The sequence below is a fragment of the Notolabrus celidotus genome, chromosome 23, assembly GCF_009762535.1.
Source record: "Notolabrus celidotus isolate fNotCel1 chromosome 23, fNotCel1.pri, whole genome shotgun sequence".
In the NCBI taxonomy this organism is placed as follows: domain Eukaryota; kingdom Metazoa; phylum Chordata; class Actinopteri; order Labriformes; family Labridae; genus Notolabrus; species Notolabrus celidotus.
In genome coordinates, this window is record NC_048294.1 from 10884423 (window position 1) to 10894442 (window position 10020).

Here is a 10020-nt window from a genome sequence, read left to right on the forward strand (position 1 = left end):
CACCCACCAAGTAGGGCACGGTTGGCTGTGGAAACCCAAACAGGATCAGGCTTTACCGATCCGACCCGTACCAAACTGTACTGATCCATACCAGACCGCTTGGTAGAGAGTAGGGGGAAGACATGTAGCAAATGGTTAACCGGCCAGGACTCAGACCGGCGACCTCTGCATCGAGGACTACAGCCTCGTGGGGCGCTTAGACCGCTAGGCCACGAGCGCCCAATTTGGCATCACTTTTATACCATTACATGAGGTGGAGATGCATTGCCCATCTTTATGTACAGTCAAAGGGGCTGCTGATGTTAACTGGTGCTTGTGATAAGCTTAGTCTCTCCACTATGTCGTCAGCATAACAGTTGACCTTGGTTTAAGTAGGACTGTGATGAATCTCTTCTATAACTAAACAGTGGGCCGCACAAGTGTATGCTGTCTTTTTAACGACACTCAGCAGAGATTTTCTTTTTCATCTGTCTTCAGAGCCCCACTATCCAGCTGTGTGACATTCTGCAGGCCCTGAGCTGAAGCAGGGGGGTAATGATAGATGCCATGTGTGCAGGTAGGGGGTGGGAGACTCCCTGTGGAGACAAGGGAGACCACCATGTGCTGGAAATAGAGGGAGGGAACAGTTAATGAAGTATGAAACGCTAACAGGTGGAGCTGATGGATTAAACAGGATGATCTTTGCCACTTTTTCTCTTTTCTGTCCTTCTATTATTCTGTAGCTCCACACTTAAGTGGGAGTTTTTCTCTCATATTTTTTGTCCAATTGCTTTACATCCTTCTGTGCTATTATCTCCCCACTTTCCTCCTTTCTTTCCCTCCGGTGTGAATCCAAGGGACACATGTGGCATCGCTAGCTGGAGAGTTTTGTGCCTCAAAGTGTGTGTGCCAGAGGGGGGTATCATTAGTGTGGCACAGGGCCATCAAACACGCACGCACACACACGTTGAGGGCCTTTGCTAGAGGTAAATGTCACAGAGGGGGCTCCCACAGTGCCAGGAAATCGTTTCCTCTCTCATTTTGTCTCCTCTTCTACATTATTGAAAAGGCCACGCAGCAAGGCACTCTGGGAGGCTGCCCGTCGTCCAGTGGGGGAGGATACAAAGGGCTGATGAGGTGAGGATTTCCAACAGAGTGCCAGCGTAGACAGATTCCGATTACAACTCATGTGTTTCATCATTCATTTCATCATCCTCGTTCTTTGTTTCAGAGCTCTCTGACGTTTATTGTTTTTTTAACTGTCTTGATCAGCCTCAACTTGACCTCTTTTAGCTGTCAAGGTAAGACAGACCCGGTGTGATTGAGAGGCACGTACGAACATTTGGACTGCCACAGCTTATCCCAAGAAGTTATCAGACTAGCGTTTACATCTGGAGGCAAAGCAGACCTTTTTTTCTCCCACATGAGAACCTGAGATTGGTTGTTATCTTGGCTATTAGCATAAAAGTGGAGAAAATGAAGGGCCACATTAGCTATGTCAATCTCTCCACAAAGCTAGCTTTACAGCTGATTATGTGATACATGGATGGGATAATTAGCCTTGTTTATTCATTCAAGCAGTTAATGTAATTTAGATCTAAGCACTGATTAATCTTCCTAAGGATTAGAAGTTAGCGTGCTACAAAACAGTAAGCTATAGATTGATGTTTAGTGGTTTAAATCCCTTAGTCTCAATGTGATAGGTATAAAACAGACTTCACATGATATTAACCCTCCTGTTATGTTCGTTTCTTAGGGACAGCAATAATGTTCCTGGGTCAACTTGACCCAGGGCATGTTTAATGATCCAAAAGTGTCCGAACCAAAAAGAATCCCAATGCACATTTCTTTTTTATCTTACTATTGACTCCATTATTAACCATTTAAATCAATATTTAGTGCATTGGTGTTCTTTAATTCTCACAGATCATGGTTCAATGAGGATAACTCACTCGTTTTTCATGAAAATTCATTTTAAAACTTTTTTTAATGTACATTGGGAAGACCTAAATATAAACAATAGTTTAACATGACTTAGATTTTTGTTTATTGTATTTTAAATTTTTAAATTTTTAAATTCTATTTTTTTTAACTTGAGACACCTCTTCTGTCACATGCTGCCCAGATTTTGATGCTGTATTTAGCTGGTTTTGAAGGCATACCTCTGATTGCCTCTAGCCTTTCATCCACTGTGACATTAGGGCCTGGGTTAGAGAGGAGTGGAAGTGGCTCTACCCACTTGTCCCTTACTGTTCTAAGAGCTGCCAGCTTGTCTCTCTTCGATCACAGCTCCTGCAGTCAAATGGCAAAGTGTCCTTGGGCACGGAATTTTCATTTTGTATGTTATTTACGCTAATTAAGCCAAGCAGAAGAAGTTTCATAGCGAAAAAACACTTTAACATTTTCTTTTTCAGATTTTTGAGCTTTAAAATAGGTCAATTTGACCTGCAACATAACAGGAGGGTTAAGTCAACACACATCTTTGCATTGTTAGTGATTGAATAGTCCAAAAGGGGGTCCACAATTCAATACCATACCATGAAGCTGCAGCTAGCAGCCAGTAAGCCAGGTACGGACAGACTGCGAACAAAACAGGAAGTCAGTCTAGCACCCCAAGCTCCCACTGCATGAAAAAAAACACAACATAAAATGAGGTTTAAATACACTTGGTTGTACTGTAATGAATGGTTTCGCCAGTTTATTTAATGGTAATGAGTATTAACGTCCCTTTGTTTCCTGCGCTTTAAGCTAGCAGGCAACATGCAAAGACGTCAAAAGAAGAGCAGTCCATGTGGTACCATGTTCCAAATGTTTATATAAAGACATAGTGCTCACTCCTCTTGTCAACAAATCTGTTTTAAATCAGATAGGACGTACATTATTAAAAGGCATCTAGGAAGTACAAGTGTTACAACACCCAAAGGTCCCCTGGGTGCCCAGGTCACTGTGTGGAGTTGAACCCTGTGATGAGTGAAAAATTGAGACAGCTCCTGTGTGCCAGCCCATTCAGACAAAAACACGGATGGATCAAATCTCAGGGGTGTCTCTCTGACTCGAGTCCTGAATAGGTGCGTGTGTGTGTGTGTGTGTGTGTGTCTGTGTGTGTGTGTGTGTACATGAATGGGTAGGAGATAGAAAGAGTGAGGGAAACCTCTCAGGTGTGCTGTTCAGTGGTCCGTGACAAACTCTTCATTTGCTCCTCATTTCAGCGGCAGACAGGGCAGCTGGGCTGGATGTCCCTGTCCTGAAAGGGCCTGAGTTCTCGTCGCAAGTGAAAAGGTAGTTATTATAAAACCTAGAGGGAATTATCCCCCAACTCGTTTTATAAGCTGTGGAGCTCATTCCTAAAATTGTACTATGTCCACTTGCACACATAGAGTGACCTTTAGACACAGCAGACAGCTATTTCTTCAGATAAAGCTCTAAAAATGACTTTCTACTAATTGCTCAACAGAAAAAAATAAGCCAACACGGTTAACAACTAGCTGATTATCAGGCGAGCATTTAGCAGCTATAAAGAGCCAGATATTTAAGACCCACCAGGAAAACTCTGGACAGAGAAAACACTCTGATAATGGGACTCTAATCCAATGCCCAGTGTCAGAATTATTGTACGCTGGATGCATATTAACTGTTGGCTTTCATGTTTGGAGTGTTAATAAGAGTTAAGGAAATGAGTTAGTGGTGCTTCTTTTGGCATAAGATAATCAACTACTGAAAAACAGCTGAAAAAAACACAAGAAAGTAAAAAAAAATATCCGTCTTACGTCTTTAAATTCATTTATTTTGATTTAGGAAATGACTTCTGCACTAAAAATATACATATTGTATATCAGCAGACTTGGAATACTAGCTAGCTTGGTTGCTTGCTTGAGTTAAACTGTGAGCTAACACACTACTTTTTAGTATAAATCACTTCGGAGTTGTTTCTTGTCATTTAAATAAAACGTCTAGTAATTCAACAAGCTTGAGTTTTGGTAATGGTAGCTAGCTTGGTTGGTAGCTGGTGTCAAATGACATTAGCATAATTTATCTAACAAAGAATAACTTTGTTCTCAGTACTCTGCATATAAGCTATATACTGTTCTGCTCCTCGCCTTTAAGGCCCTCCATAACCTTGCTCCTCCATACCTCCCCAAACTTCTCCACATCAACACATCCAGCCACACTCCCAGGTCTTCTTCTTTCATTCACCTCACTACATCAATTTTTATATTGTTCTTTTTTTAAACTCTGCCTTGGACGGGGACCTTGAGTGCTAAGAAAGGCACCTTTAAATAAAATGCATTATTATGATTATTATAAGCTACTACATGTAATTAGACTTCACAACAGAAAGATAATGGAGCCTTACTTTCCTTCAAAAGAATGTATCTCAGTAAGCTTCAGTTTAGTAATGGTAGCTAGCTTGGTTGTTAGCTAGTAGCAAGTGTCAAGTGACATTAGCATAATTTATCTGACACAAAAAAAGTTTTTTATTGTTTCTTTAAGTACTCTGCATACAAGCTATAACATTTAGTTCACAATGGAAAGATAATGGAGCCTTACTTTAACCCAAAAAATCTTGTATTTCACAAGTTCAAGTTTAGTAATGGTAGCTAGCTTGGTTGTTAGCTAGTGGCAAGTGACATTAGCGTCATTTATCTGACAAAAAAACTTGTTTTTGTTTGCAGGTTGGAATGTGGTAGTCGTAGATAAATATTTCTAAGTTAGCATAAGTCATTTCATTAGTTCTACTTTTTAAATACACTCCTTTAACAACCTTGTATATATCTCATCCATTCCCAGCGCTTTTGTACATAGATAATTATAACTATTCTGAGCTTTTGTATATACTTTAGTATTATTTTATTTTATCCAATCTTTATTTTATTTGATCTTTATTTTATTAAATCTTATTTGTATTTATGTCTTATTTTACTCCTTCTTCTATTAATATTTTGACTTTCTTACATACTGTCTATAACCGCTCTGTAATGACCAAATTTACCTCCCCAAGATAAATAAAGTATTTCTGATTCTGATTCTGATAACAGTGTTTCCTGGTAATTTGAAGAACAGTGTCAAGCAGTTTGGGCATAAAGCATATTTTGTACATTTCAAGCATACCTTTGGACTCAGGTATAAAGGAGATTATGGAAGGTTATCTTTTCACAAAGCCTAAATATCGTGCTTATGAAAGATGAAAGGATTTCTCAATTGCAGTTGGCTTTGTCTGAAAAATTCTGGAGAAGTCCAGCTTTGTATTAATATATATTATATGTGACATGGTTTGTTACACTGCTCTTCTTTGTGGTAGTCATTTAATTTTAGTGCATACAACCTCATTCAAGCTAACTATGTGTGCTTCAAAACAATCCAGTAACATCTACTGTATGTGCTTTCTTGTCGTATAGTTTACCCTGGAAATCCTCCAGGAGCATTTTAAATAGGGGGAGACAGATCAGGGGAAAAAAGTGGAAAAGGATTGGATGATGGAGAAGGAAGCAGAGGGAGCGGCAGCAGGTGTGAAGAGGTGCAAGAGGAGTGATGGAAGACTGAATAAACAGAGGAGAAGGGATGATAAAAAAAAAAGGGGCAGAGCTCACAAGAAGGTGTGACGTGATGGGAGAGAAGGTGTAGCAGCACTGTGTCCACTGGTGTGTGAAACCAGCCTGACATCTGGAGAGTGTGTCTGTGTGTGTACAGAAGCGTGATTGCTAGGTGTGGCGGGTCATGGAGACTGGCTCCGTTTCTCCTCCAAGCACGAAAAATACAAACACCTCTGGTTTGGCTGAGAGGATGTTTCCAGGGTTCGAAGGTCAGAACAAGTGCATTACTCTGCCTACCATGACAGCTATGTTTCACACAAAGTGCATTATACACCAGGGTATACAAACACATTCACCTTAAACTGCACCCAGCCTGCAGGCATAGACCCTGACTCACCAGTCTTTAGACTGAGGCTACAGTAAATACAAATACATCCGTTGATCTTGCATTGCAAACAGATGAGATTTGACATGTGGCTCGACCTGACAGACCTTCTGCATACATACGCGCTGATGACTTTCACTCAAAGCCAAAGCTGTTGACAAGTTGTTAAGACCACAGTACCATTCACTGACGGTTAGCACAGCCACATAGTGTGGCACAATCTTCTCTCTGGTACCAGTCAGTTTGAAAACACTCTACGCCAGGGGTGTCAAACATGCGGCCCGCTGGCCAAAACCGGCCCGCCAGAAGTTCCAATCCAGCCCGCGGAACAACTTTGCACAGTGAAAAAACTACAGAGAAGACATTAACTGCATTTTTTCAATAAAAGTAACTACTATTTCAGATTTGTTTGCTGGGGGTCGCATAAAATCATAGCGCTGATGGAGCGCACCTGAACAGCGCTCCGGAACTTTTTTTCTCAAAGCACTATAAGATGATCCAATGAGCACTAAAGTTTACATATATGTAAACTTATTACAGCAGGAACGGTGGATCCACAATCTTCAAAAGGAGCCACAAATTATACGCATGCTTACCATACATGTGCATGCCTTACAGGTGCACTCAGTCACTACTAACACTAGCACTATCCCTTCATACAACACTGTCCAGCAAGCAGACTGTTCATGCTGGAGCTGAGGGGTCCAAAATAGTCAACTTTACCTTGTTCATTATTATAGTCTCTCTGTTCTTTTGCAGTAAACATTACACACTGTGTGTCAGGTGAATGGCTAACCTGTGTGTTTGGTGTGTCCGCAGCAGGTTTCAGGGCTTCAAGAGTAAAATATTCGGCCCCACTATGATACTCATCATGGCAAAAACTACAACAACTGTTTTTGTAGAAAGATAGTTCATTAAATGTGAACATTTTCCAAATGTTCTTGTACTTTTTTTGCACTAAAACAAAGGGAAAAATGTAGAGTTGTCATTATTTATAGGTTATTATGTTATGATTTTACTGGTCCAGCCCACTTCAGGTCAACTTGGGCTGTATGTGGCCCCTGAACTGAAATGAGTTTGACACCCCTGCTCTACGCCTTTTGATCCCTTTCGTATGTGTAGGTTGGTTAGGTCTGGAGTTGTCCCCACTTCGTCTGAAAAAAAATTTGGTCTGAAGATAAGTTTTGGCATTGATGTTGACTGAACCTAGGTAGGCTACAAAAATGGGCTCTAACGTTAACATAGTAGAGCAGATAATGCCTCTTGAACAGGCTACTCGTACCAGCATAGGATACCAATTGGGATCCATTTTTTTCTCCTGCCTTGGATAAAAATGTGCTATCCCATCTAATCCACTTTATTTATTTATATAACGCATTTTTAAAAAATAAGAAAGTTTACCAAAGTGCTGCACAGTGATATAAAATAAGTCAAAACATCAAAACATAAAACACTGCAAAAAATATCCATAAGCACACAAAACACAAGACTCTTTAAAAAATCTTTAAAAAATATAAAATCTTGGTACTCAGCAGCAATGTTGGAGGCAATGTGGTCAGCTGAATGTCAATCACTCACATATTTTCTGGTTGTGTGTAGAATTGAAAACATTGTGGGTTAGTGTCATTCGGTGTTTGGAAGATATTCTGTGTTACAAGATCCCCAGAGACCCCCTGATTGTGTATCTGTGCATGATTCCTAATGACTTGATCCCTAAAGAGGATATCTACCTTTTTAAAATCTGGATTCTTGCCTGCAAAAATGCCGATACAAGGAACTGGTTAAAAAGTGATCCTCCAAGTCCATCACAGTGGATGGCCATAGTAGAAAAAATATATTCCATGGGGAAACTGACACATTACCTAAAGCACAGACCCATGATCAACGCTGGAATAAATGGACTCATTACCAGAATAAAAAGACAGGTGGTGATACCTGCTGTGCTGAAAAGACTTCATAAAACAACAATATACATATTGAGAAGGAGCCCCTTACTATACTCATGTTTGTTTGTGTATGTTTTGTGTATTTATTAGAAAAAAAAAAGTAAAAAAAAAAAAATAATAATAATAAAATAAAATAAAATGGCATGAGAGACAGAGGCCACACAACTCTCATGCTTGGTTAAAAGCCAATCTAACATGAGGGGGCAGCTCTTTTCACAGTTTGGGGGCCACTGTCCAGAAGTCCCCTGGTTTTCACCCATGTCTTAAGGCTGATTTATACTTCTGCGTCGAATCCATGGCGTAGCCTACACCAGGGGTCCGTGTAGCTCCCGTACCTACGCAGAGGCCTACGCACGTAGCTGACGTGCACCTCCTCCAAAATGTAACTACACTTAGGATCGACGAGGACCGCAAGCCCTGTGATTGGTTCGCTCGATGGCTTGTATTTCCCGCATGTACAGCACTTCCGGGATCCCTGACATCGGCCGTGTATTTTGTCTCCTCCTCTGTGAAAAAGTAAACAGAGATGTAGCGGGGCCAGAAGCAAGCAACCGGTTATCAGAGACGGACACATCGACACACAAGTACGTGGTGCTCATGTCCGCGTCAGACCCTGCTGCGTAGGGGCGACGCAGAAGTATAAATCAGGCTTTAGGGACCACCAAAAGCAGCTGATCAGCTGACTCAAAGACCTTGAGGGGGTGTAACCTTGCAAGAGCTCAGAGATGTATTGTGGTGCAGCTTCATTTAAAGATTTAAAAACAAAAAATAAAATCTTAAAATGAACAGAGAGGCAGTGGAGGGAGGCAAGGATGGGGGAATTGTCATGTAGCTCACGAGTACAAGTTTAAAGACTAGCAGCAGCACATTGGACTGTATATGAAAGACAAGAGAAAATGTACCTAGGAATAAACATATAATGTGATTTTGTATTTATAGTGTAATCCACCACACGAGCATAGTTGGTGTTCCATTGTTTTCTCTGACCAAATGTATTCAACACTCAACTTGCTCTGTCTGCCATGAAACAATTTTCAAATAACCTACACCTTGTTTGGATGTTGAAATTATTAAACTCTTTGGATTCTGGGACTCTGAAGGCCAATACATTACACACCAAAATGGGCCTAAAACAACACAACAAATGTCCTTCAGATCAAAACTAGCAGTGAAAATGGTTTGACAATGTACACTTCCTCCTAGAGTACTTTAATGAAGCATCAGTTTGTTCATTTTCCCTATTTCCCGAGGCCCATATCCAAGCCAATTAATGTTAAGTACTACTATCCCTTTTGTCTCTCTGCATGTATTATTGTAGCTGAGAGATGATCACAAACCAGCACACGCTATACAAAGCTCATGATGTCAATGGATCAAGTCCTCTAGTCTCTTTGCTCTTCAGAGGAAAGACCAGAACTTTCCCTGAAAAGCAAAAATTGCAAATCTCTCATAGACGCTTCATTTGGCCTTAACAGATGATGTCAGATCATTTGCACTGTGGAGGTCTTATAAATCCCTCTTATGTTTAATAACCAGCTGTCCTCTCTCCTTACTAATTCCATCCGTGCCCCTAGGTCCCATAATGCAGACGACCCTCACAGTCGAGTGGTCTCATTTCCTCCAACATGAGGCCCCTGATGTGGAGATGAAACAGCTTAGCATACCGGCAAGTTTCTCAGAAGATTAGAATTTTTTCCCCACTTTAATGTTGATGTAAAGATCTCTGTATAGATTTTTAGACCTGTGAATACAATGTAGATATTGCCTTGGTCAGCTGTGTGTACAGTATAGATGTGCACACACTCATATCAGGTGTTTGTATTGTGTAAGCACATGCCTGCCACGGTGTGTTTACTTTTGTCGTAGAGGTGACCCTGGTGGGACTATACACTATAATGTACACCCCACCGTGACAGGAGTGGAAACAAGAACCACAAAAGATGAGAACAGAAATAAAGACAGGCAAACATGTCACGCTTTTCCTGCCAGACAATGAAGCACCATTCTGTCCTTGTCTCCAGGTGTTGAAAGCATAACAGCCACAGTACAATGTATCTACATTCTATATACATCTTGGAACTTGGACTATGCTTGGAAAAGCCACGCTGTTCTTGTTCTGCTATGTGGTGCAGTGTTACATTGGACTTCCTCCACCAGATCCGTGACAGGCTCTGTACTT